Source organism: Salvelinus fontinalis, chromosome 39 (assembly GCF_029448725.1).
Source record: "Salvelinus fontinalis isolate EN_2023a chromosome 39, ASM2944872v1, whole genome shotgun sequence".
Classification (NCBI taxonomy): Eukaryota; Metazoa; Chordata; class Actinopteri; order Salmoniformes; family Salmonidae; genus Salvelinus; species Salvelinus fontinalis.
In genome coordinates, this window is record NC_074703.1 from 26,425,583 (window position 1) to 26,450,081 (window position 24,499).

General features: G+C 41.7%; 1 protein-coding gene across 1 annotated transcript in view; it reads left to right on the forward strand.

Annotated features, from left to right (window-relative positions):
* The window catches only part of LOC129838793 (uncharacterized), a 193,523-nt gene that overhangs the window by 83,865 nt on the left and 85,159 nt on the right, over window positions 1-24,499 (forward strand). Inside the window, exon 3 of the mRNA XM_055905969.1 lies at window positions 1,587-1,675. The gene's annotated coding sequence lies outside the window, so the exon portion shown is untranslated. The remainder of the gene's footprint in view (window positions 1-1,586; window positions 1,676-24,499) is intronic.

Sequence of the window (24,499 nt, forward strand, 5' to 3'; positions counted from 1 at the left end):
AGTGATTTGGCCTGAAAATAGCTTATTGTCTCTGAGGATTTCATTGACATGAGATGATGAGGAGGTGTGTGTGTGTATGTATGTGTGTGTGTGTGTGTGTGTGTGTTGGGAGGGGGGGGGGGGTGATTGCGTGTGTAAGTGTGTGTGCGTTCAACACAATCCTGTTCTTCATGGGGACTAACAGAATACTGAGATCACAGTCCCGGCATACAGTAATTGTCATCTATTCATAAACTAAAATGTGACATATTTCACATTTATGACTACACTTCCTGTTCCCTTGTAATGAACCGTTTTTTGTTCAGTATGTGTGGCTAGTTGTCACATCTTCATGGTGTGAACTGTTCTTCTGCTTCTAGTGTAACCTGTAAACACTGTCTAAGCTGTTACGTTGACATGCTTCCTGATGTCAGTCGTGAGTCCGTTGTCTCCACAGCTGTTAGTGTCATTGTGATTGTCCACTTTAAGGGATGGTATACCTTTATACTAAAGTTAACATATCTCCAAAGGGGTTTAACCTCTTTAGGGTACCTGGCCAACATCCAGTGAAATTACAGAGCTCCAAATTCAAAATACAGTATTATAAACATTTCACTTTCATAAAATCACAAGGGCAATACATCAAAATAAAGCTTAACTTCTTGTTAATCCAGCCAAGGTGTCATATTTCAAAAAGGCTTTACGGCGAAAGCAAACCATGCGATTATCTGAGGACAGCGCCTCACATACAAATGCATGACAAATCATTTTCAACCAGGCAGTTGCGACACGAAAGTCAGAAATAGCGATATAATATATGCCTTACCTTTGAAGATCTTCTTCTGTTGGCACCAAAAGGTCTCAGTTACATTACAAATGGTAATTTTGTAGGATAAAGTCCTTCTTTATATCCATAAAAACTCTGTTTAGCTGGCGCGCTTCATTCAATAATCCACCGGTTTCCCTCCTTCAAAATGCATACAAAATGAATCCCAAAAGTTACCAATAAACTTCTCCAAACAAGTCAAACAACGTTTATAATCAAACCTTAGGTACCCTAATACGCAAATAAACTATACAATTTAAGATGGAGAATCATTATTGTCTTTACCGGAGATAAATAACCAAGAACGCGCTTTTCTCCACGCTCTTGGAAACACTACAGCCAAAATGGGAGCCACTTAGAAAACTACAACTTCTCCCTAATTTTTCAAAAAACCAGCCTGAAACTCTTTCTCGAGACTGTTGACATCTAGTGGAAGCCCTATTATAGGATTTCGCCCTATAATAAAAGTGCCAGCCATTGAAATCAGTGTTACGCATAATTTTTTTGGGGGGGGGGGATGGTTTGTCCTCAGAGTTTTGCCTGCCATTTTAGTTCTGTTATACTCACAGACATCATTTTAACAGTTTTAGAAACGTAAGAGTTTTTTCTATCCAAATCTACCAATTATATGCATATCCTAGCTTCCGGGCCTGAGTAGCAGGCAGTTTACTTTGGGCACGCTTTTCATCCGGGCGTCAAAATACCGCCCCCTCGCCCAAAGAGGTTTTAACGTTGTGGGTCTAAAAGTGTAATTTTCTCTCTGTGTGTTTATGTTGTGTAGGGGTCAGCGGAGCCAAGTCTTCTCTCACCCTGGACTAAAGTGACCCCAGCTTCAGAACTGAACCATACAGCATCACCACTCACTGACTGGTAAGGATAATTAATAATAGAATATATGCTATTTAGCAGACACAGCCATGCATGAGTAGAGTTAAAATACGGGTGGGCTCAGGAATTGTACCCACTATCCTGTCAACGGAGCTACAGATGATTGTTAACTTATTGTCTTCTCCTCACGATGCTCTTAGACATGTACATTATTGTCCTCTGGTTACGTTCCATACGTTTTGAGTCTAGAGGCTCTAGAATTTCTTTGTTCCTTTTTAAACATTTTTAGGGATACCTTAAGGGCTCTTAAATTCAAAATCAAATAGCTAAATGACCATTTTTAAACAATTCCATATAGCTTAGTAGAATCCCCCCCCCCCTCCCCCGGCTTATACTCTAGAGGGTTAATGCTGTGACCCACCTTACACTAACAGTACATTATAACTAATGATATTAATGATGTGACCCACCTTACACTAACAGTACATTATAACTAATGGTGTGACCCACCTTACACTGACAGTACATTATAACTAATGATATGAATTATGTGACCCACCTTAAACTAACAGTATATTATAACTAATGATATGACCCACCTTACACTAACAGTACATTATAACTAATGATGTGACCCACCTTACACTAACAGTACATTATAACTAATGATGTGACCCACCTTACACTAACAGTATATTATAACTAATGATATTAATGATGTGACCCACCTTACACTAACAGTACATGATAACTAATGATATTAATGATGTGACCCACCTTACACTAACAGTACATTATAACTAATGATGTGACCCACCTTACACTAACAATACATTATAACTAATGATTTGACCCACCTTACACTAACAGTACATTATAACTAATGATGTGACCCACCTTACACTAACAGTACATTATAACTAATGATGTGACCCACCTTACACTAACAGTACATTATAACTAATGATTTGACCCACCTTACACTAACAGTACATTATAACTAATGATATTAATGATGTGACCCACCTTACACTAACAGTACATTATAACTAATGATGTTAATGATGTGACCCACCTTAAACTAACAGTACATGATAACTAATGATATTAATGATGTGACCCACCTTACACTAACAGTACATTATAACTAATGATGTGACCCACCTTACACTACCAATACATTATAACTAATGATTTGACCCACCTTACACTAACAGTACATTATAACTAATGATGTGACCCACCTTACACTAACAGTACATTATAACTAATGATGTGACCCACCTTACACTAACAGTACATTATAATTAATGATGTGACCCACCTTACACTAACAGTATATTATAACTAATGATGTGACCCACCTTACGCTAACAGTACATTATAACTAATGATATTAATGATGTGACCCACCTTACACTGACAGTACATTATAACTAATTATGTTAATGATGTGACCCACCTTACACTAACAGTATATTATAACTAATGATGTGACCCACCTTACGCTAACAGTACATTATAACTAATGATATTAATGATGTGACCCACCTTACACTGACAGTACATTATAACTAATTATGTTAATGATGTGACCCACCTTACACTAACAGTATATTATAACTAATGATGTGACCCACCTTACACTGACAGTACATTATAACTAATGATATTAATGATGTGACCCACCTTACACTAACAGTATATTATAACTAATGATATTAATGATGTGACCCACCTTACACTAACAGTACATTATAACTAATGATGTGACCCACCTTACACTAACAGTATATTATAACTAATGATGTGACCCACCTTACACTGACAGTACATTATAACTAATGATATTAATGATGTGACCCACCTTACACTGACAGTACATTATAACTAATGGTGTGACCCACCTTACACTAACAGTACATTATAACTAATGGTGTGACCCACCTTACACTGACAGTACATTATAACTAATGATGTGACCCACCTTACACTGACAGTACATTATAACTAATGATGTGACCCACCTTACACTAACAGTACATTATAACTAATGGTGTGACCCACCTTACACTGACAGTACATTATAACTAATGATGTGACCCACCTTACACTGACAGTACATTATAACTAATGATATGAATTATGTGACCCACCTTAAACTAACAGTATATTATAACTAATGATATGACCCACCTTACACTAACAGTACATTATAACTAATGATGTGACCCACCTTACACTAACAGTACATTATAACTAATGATGTGACCCACCTTACACTAACAGTATATTATAACTAATGATATTAATGATGTTACCCACCTTACACTAACAGTACATTATAACTAATGGTGTGACCCACCTTACACTAACAGTACATTATAACTAATGGTGTGACCCACCTTACACTGACAGTACATTATAACTAATGATGTGACCCACCTTACACTGACAGTACATTATAACTAATGATGTGACCCACCTTACACTAACAGTACATTATAACTAATGGTGTGACCCACCTTACACTGACAGTACATTATAACTAATGATATGAATTATGTGACCCACCTTAAACTAACAGTATATTATAACTAATGATATGACCCACCTTACACTAACAGTACATTATAACTAATGATGTGACCCACCTTACACTAACAGTACATTATAACTAATGATGTGACCCACCTTACACTAACAGTATATTATAACTAATGATATTAATGATGTGACCCACCTTACACTAACAGTACATTATAACTAATGATATTAATGATGTGACCCACCTTAAACTAACAGTACATGATAACTAATGATATTAATGATGTGACCCACCTTACACTAACAGTACATTATAACTAATGATGTGACCCACCTTACACTAACAATACATTATAACTAATGATTTGGCCCACCTTACACTAACAGTACATTATAACTAATGATGTGACCCACCTTACACTAACAGTACATTATAACTAATGATGTGACCGACCTTACACTAACAGTACATTATAACTAATGATTTTGCCCACCTTACACTAACAGTACATTATAACTAATGGTGTGACCCACCTTACACTGACAGTACATTATAACTAATGATGTGACCCACCTTACACTGACAGTACATTATAACTAATGATATGAATTATGTGACCCACCTTAAACTAACAGTATATTATAACTAATGATATGACCCACCTTACACTAACAGTACATTATAACTAATGATGTGACCCACCTTACACTAACAGTACATTATAACTAATGATGTGACCCACCTTACACTAACAGTATATTATAACTAATGATATTAATGATGTTACCCACCTTACACTAACAGTACATTATAACTAATGGTGTGACCCACCTTACACTAACAGTACATTATAACTAATGGTGTGACCCACCTTACACTGACAGTACATTATAACTAATGATGTGACCCACCTTACACTGACAGTACATTATAACTAATGATGTGACCCACCTTACACTAACAGTACATTATAACTAATGGTGTGACCCACCTTACACTGACAGTACATTATAACTAATGATATGAATTATGTGACCCACCTTAAACTAACAGTATATTATAACTAATGATATGACCCACCTTACACTAACAGTACATTATAACTAATGATGTGACCCACCTTACACTAACAGTACATTATAACTAATGATGTGACCCACCTTACACTAACAGTATATTATAACTAATGATATTAATGATGTGACCCACCTTACACTAACAGTACATTATAACTAATGATATTAATGATGTGACCCACCTTAAACTAACAGTACATGATAACTAATGATATTAATGATGTGACCCACCTTACACTAACAGTACATTATAACTAATGATGTGACCCACCTTACACTAACAATACATTATAACTAATGATTTGGCCCACCTTACACTAACAGTACATTATAACTAATGATGTGACCCACCTTACACTAACAGTACATTATAACTAATGATGTGACCGACCTTACACTAACAGTACATTATAACTAATGATTTGACCCACCTTACACTAACAGTACATTATAACTAATGATATTAATGATGTGACCCACCTTACACTAACAGTACATTATAACTAATGATGTTAATGATGTGACCCACCTTACACTAACAGTACATTATAACTAATGATGTGACCCACCTTACACTAACAGTACATTATAATTAATGATGTGACCCACCTTACACTAACAGTATATTATAACTAATGATGTGACCCACCTTACGCTAACAGTACATTATAACTAATGATATTAATGATGTGACCCACCTTACACTGACAGTACATTATAACTAATTATGTTAATGATGTGACCCACCTTACACTAACAGTATATTATAACTAATGATGTGACCGTCCTTACGCTAACAGTACATTATAACTAATTATATTAATGATGTGACCCACCTTACACTGACAGTACATTATAACTAATTATGTTAATGATGTGACCCACCTTACACTAACAGTATATTATAACTAATGATGTGACCCACCTTACACTGACAGTACATTATAACTAATGATATTAATGATGTGACCCACCTTACACTAACAGTATATTATAACTACTGATATTAATGATGTGACCCACCTTACACTAACAGTACATTATAACTAATGATGTGACCCACCTTACACTAACAGTACATTATAACTAATGATATGACCCACCTTAAACTTACAGTACATTATAACTAATGATATTAATGATGTGACCCACCTTACACTGACAGTACATTATAACTAATGGTGTGACCCACCTTACACTAACAGTACATTATAACTAATGGTGTGACCCACCTTACACTGACAGTACATTATAACTAATGATGTGACCCACCTTACACTGACAGTACATTATAACTAATGATGTGACCCACCTTACACTAACAGTACATTATAACTAATGGTGTGACCCACCTTACACTGACAGTACATTATAACTAATGATGTGACCCACCTTACACTGACAGTACATTATAACTAATGATGTGACCCACCTTACACTAACAGTACATTATAACTAATGATGTGACCCACCTTACACTAACAGTACATTATAACTAATGATGTGACCCACCTTACACTAACAGTACATTATAACTAATGATGTGACCCACCTTACACTGACAGTACATTATAACTAATGATATTAATGATGTGACCCACCTTAAACTAACAGTACATTATAACTAATGATGTGACCCACCTTACACTAACAGTACATTATAACTAATGGTGTTACCCACCTTACACTAACAGTACATTATAACTAATGATATTAATGATGTGACCCACCCTAAACTAACAGTACATTATAACTAATGATGTGACCCACCTTACACTAACAGTACATGATAACTAATGTTAATGATGTGACCCACCTTACACTGACAGTACATTATAACTAATGTTAATGATGTGACCCACCTTACACTAACAATACATTATAACTAATGATATTAATGATGTGACCCACCTTACACTAACAGTACATTATAACTAATGATATTAATGATGTGACCCACCTTACACTAACAGTACATTATAACTAATGATGTGACCCACCTTACACTAACAGTACATTATAACTAATGATATTAATGATGTGACCCACCTTACACTAACAGTACATTATAACTAATGATTTGACCCACCTTACACTAACAGTAGATTATAACTAATGATATGACCCACCTTAAACTAACAGTACATTATAACTAATGATATTAATGATGTGACCCACCTTAAACTAACAGTACATTATAACTAATGATGTGACCCACCTTACACTAACAGTACATTATAACTAATGATGTGACCCACCTTACAGTAACAGTACATTATAACTAATGATGCGACCCACCTTACACTAACAGTACATTATAACTAATGATATTAATGATATGACCCACCTTAAACTAACAGTACATTATAACTAATGATGTGACCCACCTTACACTGACAGTACATTATAACTAATGATGTGACCCACCTTACACTAACAGTACATTATAACTAATGATGTGACCCACCTTACACTAACAGTACATTATAACTAATGATGTGACCCACCTTACACTAACAGTACATTATAACTAATGATGTGACCCACCTTACACTAACAGTACATTATAACTAATGATATTAATGATATGACCCACCTTAAACTAACAGTACATTATAACTAATGATGTGACCCACCTTACACTGACAGTACATTATAACTAATGATGTGACCCACCTTACACTAACAGTACATTATAACTAATGATGTGACCCACCTTACACTGACAGTACATTATAACTAATGATATTAATGATGTGACCCACCTTACACTAACAGTACATTATAACTAATGATATTAATGATGTGACCCACCTTACACTAACAGTACATTATAACTAATGATGTGACCCACCTTACACTAACAGTACATTATAACTAATGATGTGACCCACCTTACACTAACAGTACATTATAACTAATGATGCGACCCACCTTACACTGACAGTACATTATAACTAATGATATTAATGATGTGACCCACCTTTCTTCCAAGACGGCGTAGCAGTGTAGACGTCTTTGTCCTGTCGTGTCCCGTGTCCCTTGTATATATCTTTTTACATCTTTTTCTTCGCATATCTTTTAAAAATACTTTCTTAAACCTCAACTTCTAAATACTCTCCTGCAACCTGCCTCACCCAATGTGGCGTGGATCTCCTTTTTTCTAAAGTATTTCTATTTACTTCTGATCTGGAATCCATCTACTGAAGATAGCCAGCTAACTGCCTACCAGCTATCAGTTAGCAAACCATTGCTAGCGGTCATCAGCTAACCTTTAGCTCGGAAAGCTCTCGCTAGTTCGAACAACGTGACTAAAACCAGAGCATAACGGACCTATTTCTCTCCATATCCCCGGATTCCTACCGCAAACTCTGAACATTTTCATCTGGATCTTCGCAACTAGCTAACCACAATCCCGGGTGACCACTCCTGGCTAACGTTTCCATCCCGGAGCAGGCACCGGAGCAGGCACCAATTAGCCTGAAGCTAATTGGCTAGGGCTCCTGTGCTACCACTGAAGCCCACTCCTGGGCTACAAGACCCGGACCCATTTACTGCCGGTACGGAGCACGGAACCCCGCCTATCCTCTACGACTGGAATACCGACATAATCTGCCCGGGGACTCCAACAGGCCCCTCAGGCGTGACGCCCGCTGAAGGCCCATTCTGCTAACCTACTAGGCCTGTTAGCTACCTAGAGCTACCTGGAACCCTACTAATTCCACGACTGGTCTATCGACGTCACTGCACGAAGAGACAAAAACAGACTTCCCCCCCATCGCGACGTCCCCCAAAGGCTAACTTGCCTGCCCCGGTCTGCTAACTGCTAGCTTATCTTGCAGCTAGCGCAGCCAGGAAGCTAGCACCAGTTAGCAAACACAATTCTACAATTCACAACCTCTCTTTCACCTCCCTATCCGGCTTGGATTCTCTGTCGACACGACCACGTCTGGTTTGCAGACGTGCCCTCAACCGGTGCCCTCAACCGGCCTCCGTCTGAGCAGACCCCCTCCGTCTGAGCAGACCACCCCCCCGGGCTACTAACTTTAAACGCGTGCTAGCTTAGTGGAGGCCTCACTACTCCATCTACGGCTGCCCCCTGGACACTATGATCACTTGGCTACATAGCTGATGCCTGCTTGACTGTCCATTAATTCACGGTACTCCATTCTGTTTATTTGTGTTTTATCTGTCGGCTCTGTGCCTTAACTCAGGATCTGTGTGTAGTTAATCCGACCCTCTCTGCCCAGTCGTCGCCATTTTTACCTTCTGTTGCTGTGTTAGCTGACTAGCTGCTGTTATCTCACCTGCTGTTTTAGCTAGCTCTCCCAATCATGACCTGCTATCACTTTATGCCTTATTGTATGTCTCTCTCAAATATCAATATGCCTTGCATACTGTTGTTCAGGCTAGTTATCATTGTTTTGGTTTGCAATGGACCCCGTAGTTCCACTCTCCGTACCTCTGATACCTCCTTTGTCCCACCCCCCACACATGCGGTGACCTCACCCATTGAGACCAGCATGTCCAGAGATACAACCTCTCTTATCATCACCCAATGCCTGGGCTTGCCTCCGCTGTACCCGTGCCCCACCATACCCTGGTCTGCACATTATGCCCAGAATCTATTCTACCACGCCCATAAATCTGCTCCTTTTATTCCTTGTCCCCAACGCTCTAGGCGACCAGTTTTGATAGCCTTTAGCCGCACCCTCATCCTACTACTACTCTGTTCCTCGGGTGATGTGGAGGTAAACCCAGGCCCTGCATGTCCCCAGTCACCCTCATTTGTTGACTTCTGTGATCGAAAAAGCCTTGGCCTCATGCATGTCAACATCAGAAGCCTCCTCCCTAAGTTTGCCTTACTCACCGCTTTAGCACACTCTGCCAACCCTGATGTCCTTGCCGTGTCTGAATCCTGGCTTAGGAAGGCCACCAAAAACTCTGAGATTTCCATACCCAACTATAACACTTTCCGTCAAGATAGAACTGCCAAAGGGGGAGGAGTTGCAATCTACTGCAGAGATAGCCTGCATAGTTCTGTCATACTTTCCAAGTCTATGCCCAAACAGTTCGAACTTCTAATTTAAAAAATGAATCTCTCCAGAAATAAGTCTCTCACTGTTGCCGCCTGCTACCGACCCCCCTCAGCTCCCAGCTGTGCCCTGGACACCATCTGTGAATTGATCGCTCCCCATCTAGCTTCAGAGTTTGTTCTGTTAGGTGACCTAAACTGGGATATGCTTAACACCCCGGCAGTCCTACAATCTAAGCTTGATGCCCTCAATCTCACACAAATCATCAAGGAACCCACCAGGTACAACCCTAAATCCGTAAACATGGGCACCCTAATAGACATTATCCTGACCAACTTGCCCTCCAAATACACCTCTGCTGTCTTCAATCAAGATCTCAGCGATCACTGCCTCATTGCCTGTATCCGCAACGGGTCCACGGTCAAACGACCACCCCTCATCACTGTCAAACGCTCCCTGAAACACTTCTGCGAGCAGGCCTTTCTAATCGACCTGGCCCGGGTACCCTGGAAGGATATTGACCTCATCCCGTCAGTTGAGGATGCCTGGTCATTCTTTAAAAGTTACTTCCTCACCATATTAGACAAGCATGCTCCGTTCAAAAAATGCAGAACCAAGAACAGATATAGCCCTTGGTTCACTCCAGACCTGACTGCCCTCGACCAGCACAAAAACATCCTGTGGCGAACTGCAATAGCATCGAAGAGCCCCCGTGATATGCAACTGTTCAGGGAAGTCAGGAACCAATACACGCAGTCAGTCAGGAAAGCAAAGGCCAGCTTTTTCAAGCAGAAATTTGCATCCTGTAGCTCTAACTCCAAAAAGTTCTGGGATACTGTAAAGTCCATGGAAAACAAGAGCACCTCCTCCCAGCTGCCCACTGCACTGAGGCTAGATAACACGGTCACCACTGATAAGTCCGTGATAATCGAAAACTTCAACAAACATTTCTCAATGGCTGGCCATGCCTTCCACCTGGCGACTCCAACCTTGGCCAACAGCCCCGCCCCCCCCGCTGCTACTCGCCCAAGCCTCCCCAGCTTCTCCTTTACCCATATCCAGATAGCAGATGTTCTGAAAGAGCTGGAAAACCTGGACCCATACAAATCAGCTGGGCTTGACAATCTGGACCCCCTATTTCTGAAACTGTCCGCCGCCATTGTCGCACCCCCTATTACCAGCCTGTTCAACCTCTCCTTCGTATCATCTGAGATCCCCAAGGATTGGAAAGCTGCCGCTGTCATCCCCCTCTTCAAAGGGGGAGACACCCTGGACCCAAACTGTTACAGACCTATATCCATCCTGCCCTGCCTAGCTAAGGTCTTCGAAAGCCAAGTCAACAAACAGATCACTGACCATCTCGAATCCCACCGTACCTTCTCCGCTGTGCAATCCGGTTTCCGAGCCGGTCACGGGTGCACCTCAGCCACGCTCAAGGTACTAAACGATATCATAACCGCCATCGATAAAAGACATTACTGTGCAGCCGTCTTCATCGACCTGGCCAAGGCTTTCGACTCTGTCAATCACCATATTCTTATCGGCAGACTCAATAGCCTCGGTTTTTCTAATGACTGCCTTGCCTGGTTCACCAACTACTTTGCAGACAGAGTTCAGTGTGTCAAATCGGAGGGCATGTTGTCCGGTCCTCTGGCAGTCTCTATGGGGGTACCACAGGGTTCAATTCTCGGGCCGACTCTTTTCTCTGTATACATCAATGATGTTGCTCTTGCTGCGAGCGATTCCCTGATCCACCTCTACGCAGACGACACCATTCTGTATACTTCCGGCCCTTCCCTGGACACTGTGCTATCTAACCTCCAAACGAGCTTCAATGCCATACAACACTCCTTCCGTGGCCTCCAACTGCTCTTAAACGCTAGTAAAACCAAATGCATGCTTTTCAACCGCTCGCTGCCTGCACCCGCACGCCCGACTAGCATCACCACCCTGGACGGTTCCGACCTAGAATATGTGGACATCTATAAGTACCTAGGTGTGTGGCTAGACTGCAAACTCTCCTTCCAGACTCATATCAAACATCTCCAATCCAAAATCAAATCTAGAGTCGGCTTTCTATTCCGGAACAAAGCCTCCTTCACTCACGCCGCCAAACTTACCCTAGGAAAACTGACTATCCTACCAATCCTCGACTTCGGCGATGTCATCTACGAAATAGCTTCCAATACTCTACTCAGCAAACTGGATGCAGTTTATCACAGTCCCATCCGTTTTGTTACTAAAGCACCTTATACGACCCACCACTGCGACCTGTATGCCCTAGTCGGCTGGCCCTCGCTACATGTTCGTCGTCAGACCCACTGGCTCCAGGTCATCTACAAGGCTATGCTAGGTAAAGTGCCGCCTTATCTCAGTTCACTGGTCACGATGGCTACACCCACCCGTAGCACGCGCTCCAGCAGGTGTATCTCACTGATCATCCCTAAAGCCAAAACCTCATTTGGACGCCTTTCCTTCCAGTTCTCTGCTGCCTGCGACTGGAACGAATTGCAAAAATCTCTGAAGTTGGAGACTTTTATCTCCCTCAACAACTTTAAAAATCTGCTATCCGAGCAGCTAACCGATCGCTGCAGCTGTACATAGTCCATCTGTAAACTACCCACCCAATTTACCTACCTCACCCCCATACTGCTTTTATTTATTTACTTTTCTGCTCTTTTGCACACCAGTATCTCTTCTTGCACATGATCATCTGATGATTTATCACTCCAGTGTTAATCTGCTAAATTGTAATTATTCGATTTATTGCCTACCTCATGCCTTTTGCACACATTGTATATAGATTCTCTTTTTTCTACCATGTTATTGACTTGTCTATTATTTACTCCATGTGTAACTCTGTGTTGTTGTCTGTTCACACTGCTATGCTTTATCTTGGCCAGGTCGCAGTTGCAAATGAGAACTTGTTCTCAACTAGCCTACCTGGTTAAATAAAGGTGAAATAAAATAAAAAATAAAAAACTAACAGTACATTATAACTAATGATGTGACCCACCTTACACTAACAGTACATTATAACTAATGGTGTTACCCACCTTACACTAACAGTACATTATAACTAATGATATTAATGATGTGACCCACCCTAAACTAACAGTACATTATAACTAATGATATTAATGATGTGACCCACCCTAAACTAACAGTACATTATAACTAATGATGTGACCCACCTTACACTAGCAGTACATGATAACTAATGTTAATGATGTGACCCACCTTACACTGACAGTACATTATAACTAATGTTAATGATGTGACCCACCTTACACTAACAGTACATTATAACTAATGATATTAATGATGTGACCCACCTTACACTAACAGTACATTATAACTAATGATATTAATGATGTGACCCACCTTACACTAACAGTACATTATAACTAATGATTTGACCCACCTTACACTAACAGTACATTATAACTAATGATTTGACCCACCTTACACTAACAGTACATTATAACTAATGATAATGATGTTTAAGCTAATAACTGTCACTCAGTTCATATCTGGAATATTGTTAGATGCACACCTGTGTGTGTGTGTGTGTGTGTGTGTGTGTGTGTGTGTGTGTGTGTGTGTGTGTGTGTGTGTGTGTGTGTGTGTGTGTGTGTGTGTGTGTGTGTGTGTGTGTGTGTGTGTGTGTGTGTGTGTGTGTGTGTGTGTGTGTGTGTGTGTGTGTGAGTGAGTGAGTGTGTGTGTGTGTGTGTGACTCCATCGTGTCACTGCAGTGTTATGTTCACAGCTTGTGGTCATGTCCCAGACCTGATTATGAGATTGGTTTGGCAGCGGTCACCATTCTGTTACACTGACCCGAACACTGCCCACTGTGTGTGTGTGTGAAGCGGAGGGAACCTCTACCCGCTGTGTGTGTGTTTGTGTCTGATACATACGTGTGTGTGTCTGAATCCCCTCTCAGCATGGTTAGCTGCTCTTTTACATCAGTCCCCATCCATCCCCATTTTGCCACAAAGCCTGTATAGATCTGATGAGACACAACCTGCTGTTTAAACAAAGAAAGGGTTAAATGAAGCATCATCAAACATGAACTATAAACACCTTTTTTTCTCCTAAAGATACTGCACATGTATTGAATCTATTGTCTAACAATCATGGAAAAGTAACCCGTTTTGAGGACATTTTCCCCATGTAAAACATCGCAGTCCAACCTCTAGGCATTCTCATTTTAATGTCCTCCAAACATCAGTATTCATATGCTGTGTCTCTGATCCAGACAGAATATCAGACTGTCCCTTGTGCCTGTCTTGTCCCTGTCCCTGTCCTCGTCCTTCTATAGTGACCATGGTATAGACCTCTGTAATTGGCCACTAGCTTGCCTGTGACTGGCTGCGATCAGTGCCATGATGGGAAAGTATCGGTGCTTGGAGAGAGCAGCTATTAAAACATTACGGCAGCCATTACTGCCGCCTGTCTGGACTAACGAACATATGCTTCCTCTACCAATGCCTAAACTCTTATTTATGGATTTAATTTAATGTGCAGGAAGAAATTTCAATTAAATTTGGTCTTCTGCTGCCTCCGGAGAGTGGCAGAGTATAATAACATGGTAATTTTTTATACATCTTCATGAGGAATGAGAAAATTAATTATTTGTGACAAGCTGTAATGATTGGGACTTGGAACAGTTGTAGTTGAACAGTTTGAGGCCCATTTTTCTGGCACTGAGTTGAAAGAGAGAGAGGTGAAGCTTGCACAGAAGCACACACACACACCGACACACACTGATAAAGGCTTGCACGCTCACACTGAAACAAGTCTGCGATGTTTTCATTCATGTTCTGTAGAGTTAGGCGGTTTTACTTTTGTGGTTTCAAAGCACTGTTCCTATGTCTTTTCCAGCATGGTCAGATAATGAAGATGTTGAAAGGGATAACAGTAGGGGGAGGCAGAGCAGAGGAGACAGTGGGAGAGGAGAGTGGGGGGGGGGGGCTCCTGTAGGGAAAGTGGGGAGTCTTGTCTTGTAAATGAGTCATGCAGGCAGGGGATCCTGTTCCTCTGTCTGATGTCATCACAATGTTTGATGTCATTAGAGTGTGTGTACTAGAGTGTACCGTATAGGAACAGCAGGTCCTCCACGTCAAGGTCACCACACATTATTATTCACAGGCTACAGCCTTCTGAGCAGGGCCCATCACTTTAATAATGATCACACAACCCCCCTCTCCCCCTCTCCCTTTCCCTCTCCCTCTCCCTCTCCCTCTCTCTCTCTCTCTCTCTCTCTCTCTCTCTCTCTCTCTCTCTCTCTCTCTCTCTCTCTCTCTCTCTCTCTCTCTCTCTCTCTCTCTCTCCTCTCTCTCTCTCTTCTCTCTCTCTCTCTTCTCTCTCTCTCCCTCTCTCTCTCTCTCTCTCACACACACACCCCTGTTTGAGATCCATCTATTTAAACCAGTTTGAGGGAAATGTTTGATATTACGCAGTTCATATATCTAGTAGAGGTTGATACTATAGTTGTGTTTCAGAACAATATCAGTCTCCATATTGTCAGGGACATTCTATGGCACACTAACTACACTTGACTCTACAGTGTCTGTGAGTGTAGGGGTGGACGAGCTATGTGTGTTTGTGCGGCCAACTGAAAGTGGGCATTAGTGTCCTCTGAATGTGTCACCAGGTTAGAAGAGGGCCACCTGTGTGTGTGTTTTCATGTGTGAATGTGTGTGTGTGTATAAATGTATGTATGCACAGTGTGTGTGTCTGTTTACAGAAGCCATTACATGTTATTTATTTATCCTGCTCCATTTTGTCATGTGCTGTTAAATGATTAATCCACTGTCCACCCTGATGGGACGCCCCCAGGGACAAACGGCAGCAGGCCCCACCCTCCCTCTGCATTATACATGACTGGACAGGGACGGACCACCATCAGGTGTTTGTGTTTTGCGGAAGTGCAGGTGTCGCCAAGTGAAGAGCCCGCTCTGTCTGTCTAACAATAGCTAATCTTCCATGTTGTGTGTGTGTGTGTGTATGTCTGTGTGTTTGCTTGAAAAACTAGAAAAAAGTGGCAATATTATTGCTGTTTGTACCTCTTGAGCCAACATAGCAACAACATAGCCAGAAACACTTCCTCAAAATATTCAAATCAATCCAAGATAAATCAAGAAATCTATAATTCATTTGGAAGTTTTTCCCGAGTTCTTAGTCGCGCAATTTTACGTCTAAGTAAGACGTTTTGTGCAGTATTACTCAAGAGAAAACTAGTCGTCTCTCGTTGAATGACAACAAACTCATTGTAGAATCCCGTCCATAGTTCCCACTCTACTACAGAGGAGTACGGTTGACCAATCACTGACGAGGGGGCGTACACTTCAGCTACCGGACTTAGAATTGCCTCAAGAATTGTTGTCCAGAACATCCGGAAACAAATACCTGCTGAACTGTTAAATGAACAAAAACATCACAACACTTCATCATAATATATAAGCAAACTGTTTCGACTGGGAAGCATGCAGCAGGCTTAACGGTCCCTCTTGCTCTGTATATTTGCAACGGAGGTCACTTTCTCTCCCAGAGTTCCCTGCTAATGAAGCCCCACCTTCATGCAAATGATCACACTGTTAACCCCAATCAGAGGGGTCGCTGAGTGTGCATCAATCCCCATCTCCCTGAGTGCTACAAGGGGTTAGGGCTACAAGGTTCCACCTTCACAGACACACAGGTAATTAACGTGACTTAGACAGTGAGAGACTGCGAGCCACTGGGGTGTGTGTGTTAAAAATGGGGTTCAACCTAGTGTCAAGGCACTATTACGACTGAGTACACAGGTTATCACCCTAGTGTACACTCACTTTAGTCTCAATTAGCCATTACTGTTGTCTTGTCTGAACATGACTGAAGGTGTTACTTGTGGATCACAATGATCTGCCTCTGAAGGTAGCTGTTCTAGCATCTTATTTAATAATAAGTGCCATTTAACAGACGCTTTTATCCAAATTTACTTACAGTCGTGCGTGCATACAATTTATGTATGGGTGGTCCCGGGAATTGAACCCACTACCCTGGCATCATGCTCTACCAACTGAGCTAAAGAGGACCACCCTGGCTATGTGTTTTTTTGTCTGTCTGTGACTGACTGAAGGTGTTCGTTCTCGGTTTAGTGTCTCTGAGCTCGGTGTTATTTCCTGTTGTCCTCTAAGGGTCTAGTCTGTTTGACTTGGATGACTGTGAGTGGTTGGCGGTTGGTGCTGAACCGATGACTCTGAAACTACAGTTCCGAACAGTGGTCCAGTGTTAGTGATGCTCTGAGACAAACACAGGAAATGTTGAATGTTGAGATAATGTGCAGCCCACATGTTTGAGATGTCACAGAGGCTTGAGGTAGAAGTTGCTCTCAACCACAGATCTACGATCAGTTTACCCCCACCCCCAATCCTAACCTTAACCAAAAGGTGGATGGATAAAGATCTTGGACCAGTGGTAATAGGAGAAATGATCTACATCATGATGAAGGTTACAGATTCAAAGGTGAATGTTTTTGGTGTGTCACTGAGATGTCAGTTGCTCCATTGGTATTCCCTGTCTCTCTCTCTATCCCTCTTCTTTAAAGTATTCTCAGACATATCTGCTGCTCTGCTGTGTGCACATGCATGTGTGTGTACGTGCGTGCATGTTCTTTTGTGTATGCATGCGTGCATGTGTGTGAGTGTGTGTGTGTGTATAGCCTGCTTCCGAGACCGAAGACGACAGGGTTACAAGTGAAGAGTACTTGTTCCTTACAACACCCAGGTATCCATTCCAGAGGACACACACACTATGTATCCCAAATGGACCCTTTTTTTCCTACATAGTGCACTACTTTTGACCAAGGCCTATGGGTCCTGGTTTAAAGTAGTGCACTATATAGGGAATAGGGTACCATTTGGGATGTAGATATACTGATCACTGATCAAGTATTCACATCATTAGCCCTCAGGCCATAGAGGAATATCCTAGTTAGAGGACTATTCAAAGACTACCATAAGAGAACTGTCATTCGGTTGACTGGCATAAACCAATCAGCATTTCCCATGGTCTTTTATTCAATCTCTCTAGTTACATTCTGAATTCAGACTATTCTCAATGAAAAACAACACAATTTGGGGTATTTCTTATTGGTTTGACTAGAGAGCGCGTCAATGTTCGTCTTGTCTTGTACTTTAGTTGTTTAAGGATATTCAACTGGTGGCCCGCGGGCCAGATCTGGGCCATTTATCAGTTTAGAATGGCCCTTAGATCCCCATAGAAATCCGATGTTTAGTGCCAAAAGGAGCCCTCGTTCAATATTCTCCAATGGGGGGGGATCTGTTTTCCTGTAGTTCTGTCCATTAAATGCAGTCAATCAATACCACCCAACATACCAGTTAAAGCCAATCAGAACTGCTAACAGGGGTACAGGGGTACAGGGGTACAGATCATCATCTAGCCTGCAACGTCGCTTCGTAGTCTGCTGAGCAGCACAATCTACTTTTACATAACGACGTTCGGTGGCTAAGCAACGGTAATAAAGGTATGAAGAGAGCAGCCTATGTGCGTTTAGGGAGGAGACGGTTGCTTATCTCCGTGATTGCCGCCACAAGAAAGCAAACACATGACTAGCGGAGATGCTTGATGAGGAGTTCCTATCAAGCAATTGAATGGATTTAATTTGGGACGACTTCTTTTCAAAATAAATGTTTTATTTCCCTTCACTGCGCAACTATATTCAGTCATCATTAGTACAGATAAGTCCCGTGATGTCGGAGTTTTTAGAGAAACCGAAAGCTAACTTTGCAATGAGATTTGATGAGTTTAAGTCCCCACAGATGTGGTGCAGTTTGTTACAGGGAGCTGTTCTCTACTGATGCGGGTGAGAGAGACTTCTGCACAAAAGCTAGTCAACTAAGATATGCCATACATAAAAGGTTTCTATGTGTAAAAAAAGACGAAAAACAAGACTGATAAAATAACTAAATTTTGAAGAAATCGAAAATAGAAGAAAATGGGATGCTGGTCAACTGAGATATTCCATGCATAAAAGGTTTCCTATGTCTAAATATAAACAAAAGATGACGCAATGTATGTAAAACGGGCAGAACAGTGGAAATGTATTAATGTGTTGCAGGTCAACTTTGTTATAAGTGAACATTTGTTCCATTATTTAAACAATTTGATGCACTGAATTAGGCTAATCTTAAAGCACTTAAAAGGAACTTTCAGCAACAGTTATTTTAATATAAGTGCCTTATAAGATTATAATTGTGTTTGTGCAGTGTTTTTTATACCGGTCTTAGGAGTAATACCATGTAGAAAAGAACCTTTTTTTAAATCTGTCCTCCGTAAGAATATAGTTGAATAGCCCTGGTTAAACTACAACAAGTACCTCACGTAAACTTACAATAACTTCCTGAACTATTCACATGGTAGGTTGTCAGTGCTTCCCCTAAAGAGGCTCTGTTCTCGTTCCCTCTTTCTCCCTCTCTTTCCACTTTGTCTCTTCCTCTCCTCTCTCTCTTTACTCGCTCTCTCTGCTATTTCTCTCTTTCTCTTTCACTCTCTCCTGGGGTTTCTTGGTGGGTCTGGAGAAGGTAAGAGAGAGAGAGACAGGGAGTGAGAGAGAGAGAGAAAGAAATACAACCTCGTCTCTAAAATGGACACTGTGGACAGCCAGCCAACCGGGGCTCCATTGTTCCCCTGTGTGATGTTGAGAAGAAAGACAGATGGAGAGAAAGAAAGAAGAGAGGGAGAGAGGAGAAAGAGTTGTGTGATAGTGCTGTGGAGTCTGTGTGAATGAACAGTGAAGGGCACCCATTGTCTTCCAGCGACCTCCATTTGGTACTGTATGGTCCCTTTTACTGCACTGTCTACCGCCACAATACCTCCTTTCTGCTCCTCCTCTCTCTTAAAGAAAAAAGGGATTAGTAAAACAGAGGAATTGCGTGTCCAGATTCCCAACTATCAGCCACAACGCACACAAAAGAGGGCAGAGATTTTCTCCCTTCTTGCTATTTTTCTCTCCTCTCCTCTCCTCTCCTCTCCTCTCCTCTCCTCTCCTCTCCTCTCCTCTCCTCTCCTCTCCTCTCCTCTCCTCTCTCCTCCCCTCCCTTCTTCTCCTCTCCTCTCCCCTCTTCTCCTCTCCTCTCCTCTCCTCCCCCCCTTCTTCTCCTCTCCTCTCTCCTCCCCTCCCTTCTTCTCCTCTCCTCTCCCCTCTTCTCCTCTCCTCTCCTCTCTGCTCCTCTCCCCTCCCAACTTCTACCTTCCTCCTCCTCCTCCTCCTCTCTCTCTCTCTCTCTCTAGTTAGCTGAGGTAAATGCGATTGTGGTAATGTTTTTAACTACCAGAGGAATGCAGGGTATTTTAGGCCGGGGAATGACGGACAAGAGCAGCTGCATTTCCTGTTTATCCAGCTCATGTCTGAGATACTGGAGAGGAACAGGGGATGCATTCATCCCTCCTTCTCCCTACCTCCACTGACCCACTCCTCCGGGCCTCCTCCCATTCTTCTCCCCCTCTATCTCTCTATCACACTCTTTCTGACTCTCAATTTCTTTCTCTGACTTGCTCCACTCTTTCCCTTCCAATTCTCCCTTGCTATTCACTCACTCACTTTCTGTCGTTTGCTCTCTTGCTCTTCCTCTCCCACACAACAGTATCTATCAGACAACTGTCCTGTTATCTGAGGCTGTATAATACCAGTCAAGACGTAGATGCACACGGAGGAGTTGCACTCGTTTGTTTGTCCTCCTCCTCTCTCTCTCTCTCCCAGCCCACTGTCAAGCCCTGTGCCCTTGATAGACGGCATACATACATACAGACAGACAGACAGACAGACAGACAGACAGACAGACAGACAGACAGACAGGCAGACAGAGTGTCCTGTTCTGTCCAGTCACTATTGTACTGATTCATTGTTTGAGTACAGACTGACTGAATGACTGCATCGGAGTCAACGTTACACAACTCTCCAACCCAAGGCTCTTTTCGTCAATCTGGCTTTGGAAGATAGCTAGTCCTTATACAGTAGAACTAACTATCTGCCTCACATTGACTGACTGGCTATTTTAATTCTTGTCTGGCATTGGCAGTGGCCATCTAGTCAGACCCAATAATTAGTTCTTTACAAAGTGTCTGAATGTCACTGAAAAGTCCGTTATTGGAGATGGTGGTTTTAAAGGAAATGTATAATACCATATTGTTCAAAGTTTGAAAGCGGAGAAGATCTCAAAGTTCAGGACTGAAGGTTGCCCTTCCTAATCTGAAGCAGTTCATTTTGTATCGTACACATTCAATGTTTAAAATAGCCACACAATATATTGAATGTACAGTAAGTTTCAAAGTTTGAAAGTTCCATTCTTGCACACATTCTTTTACATGCATACTGAATAGAAAGTAAATACATTCCAAATCCATCTCTTAAAAATATATTTTAAAGTTAAAACACGATTCAAAACCCACCCCTACTTCAGAAGTGTCACTACAAAACACTACACTCCCTCCCCTTTAGTGACCCTTGACCTTGTCCTGCATCTCATTGTTTCTGTGTTACTGTGTCTCTCCTTCAAGTCCGGCCCCTCTCAAAGGCGCTTTGAAGTAATGAAGATGGAAGATTAAACAACAGCAACAATTATATTTGTCAGTGAATTAAACCTCCATCAATCTCACTTAATCACTCTCTAATATCTCCTCAGACGCTGAAATAGAAGCATGACGCTGTTGAAGGTTAATGGGCTTTTTTCTGTAACTTCTCTTCAGGAGGAGAGAGGAGGAGTGGGGTTTTAGGCGTGTTAATAACAACAACGGTTACCAAAACTACAGGTTGTAGATATGACCATGCATCATTGACAAAAATATCTCTCTCTTTCTCTACACCCAACCCCCCCCATCCCCTATCTCATTCCCAAACCTTCTCCTTCAAGTGAGCAAGTAAAAGCCCAGTCCTCCCACATGCTGTTTATGGGGGACAGTTCCTCTCTTCCTCTCTCTGTAGTGTCGCCCACAGGTGGTTCGTCCTCTCCTTCAGCACAGCTGGCCTCCGATTGTCTCAACACAGCGCTGTGTGTGTGTCCGTGCGTGTGTGTGCGCGCGTCCGTGCGTGTGTGTGTGTGCGTGCGTGCGTGCATACATTTGTGTGAGTGTGTCTGTGTGTGTTGTGCGGTGTATGTGGGTCAGCACTGCATGTGTGTGTGATCGACAGTGTGTGTGTGTGTGTGTGTATGTGTGTGTGTATAACAAAACCTCAGCAGATGGATTGCTGTTTATAGCCAGTAAATAAAGGACCTGCCTGGTAAACATAAGCACAGGGATTCATATATTATCCCAGGATTAGAGCGAAAGGGACAGAAGAGAAGAGAAGAGAGAACAGAAGATTGCACAGGTTGTGTGATTTACAGTTGGACCTTTAGGGAGGCAGGAAGCCCGGTCAGCCCAGTGCAGTCTCAGATGAGTGGCCATTTCCTAGCGTGTCAAAGGGTCAGAGGTCATGGCTGGTCACAGAGGTGGACAGGGTTGAACAGAGGCCCAGGTCTCCAATCTATGATCGATATTACAGACCAGGTTGTATATCTCCATTTGACACTCAGATGTACCCACACACACGCACGCACACACACACAAACACGCACATGCACACACACAAATCAAAATCAAATCAAAGTTTATTGGTCGCTGACACAGTTTAGCCGATGTTCTAGCAGGTGCAGTGAAATGCTTATGTTACTATCTTCTAACAATGCATGAAAATGTCAAACAAGTACACAAAAAATTATAATAATAAAATACCAAAATGGACTCTGCTTACGCCAAAACCTGACTCTGCCATCAGCATGACGCAACAGGAACCAGGATTCGTTGGATCATGTCTTTCCACTCAATTTTCCAGTGTTGGTGATCCCGTAGTCACTGTAGCCGTTTCTTCTTGTTATTAGCTGATAGGAGTGGAACCCGTTGTGGTCGTCTACTGTTTGTGGCTCTCATGTTAGCTTGCCATTCTTCTTCGACTTGCCATTCTTCTTCAACCTCACGTATTAAGTTTTTGTTATAAATGACCAATCAACTTCAATGAACGATGGAGATTAATTGGGTTTTCTGCCCATGATATAATTTGTGACCCACCGCCTAGATTCAGTCCTGTGTAGCAACATTTGAATTGGTGTTTTTTTTACATTGGATAAAAGTAGAGACTCCGAACTAGAAAATTGCATATCATACACTGCAGATGAGGAACAATTCTGCTTTGAAAGTTGATCATCTTACTTTTGAGAAAATGGCCTGTGAATGTTTTGTCTACACCCTCTTAGCCCTACTTATCGCTTTAACAATTCACAGTGTAGTAAACAACCAAATATTTCAAGACGAAAAGTGGTGAAAGTAGTAGCAAAAACTAGTAGTAAAAATACAGTTTATCTAGTCCTTGGCCTATATCCTAATCTGACTTTGGTGCAGGTCATGTTGTTCTTCACATTGCCGTCTCTGGTAAACACACACTATATCAAATAAAATCTATGTTTATTTGTCACATGCACATGATACAGAAGGTGTACAGTAAAATGGTTATTTGCATATGGAAGTATTTTGTTTAGACATGTAGCTAGCCAGTTAGGGCATAGCAAGATTTCCGGGATTTCCGCTCCTTGAAAGCGGCAGATCTACCCTTTAGCTCAGTGCGGATGTTGCCTGTAATCCATGGCTTCTGGTTGAGGTATGTACGTACAGTCACTGTGGGGAGCGTCACTGTGAGAGAGATTGTTTATGTCCATAAACACTCCACCCAGCTAGTCTGCACATGGCTTGCTTTCCCTTTATAATCCGTGATGGTCTGGAGTCCCTGCCACATGCATCTCATGTCTGAGCCGTTGAATTGCGACTCCACTTTGTCCCTGTACTTTCAATTTGCCTCTTTGATTACCTTACAGAGGTCATAGCTGGTCTGTTTATACACGTCCATGTTGCCAGTCAACTTGCTGTGGTTAAATGCTGTAGTTTGCATTTTCACTTTTTTGGCTAATGCTGCCATCTATCCAAGTTTTTGGGGTTTGGATAAGTTCTAATCATCACAATAGGAACAACATACTCTATGCACTTCCTGATTAACCCAGTCACCCAGTATACATCGATACTATTCCCAGAGGCTACACAGAACATTTCCCAGTCTGCGTGATCAAAAGAGTCTTGAAGCATAGATTTTGATTGGTCGGATCAATGTTGAACAGTC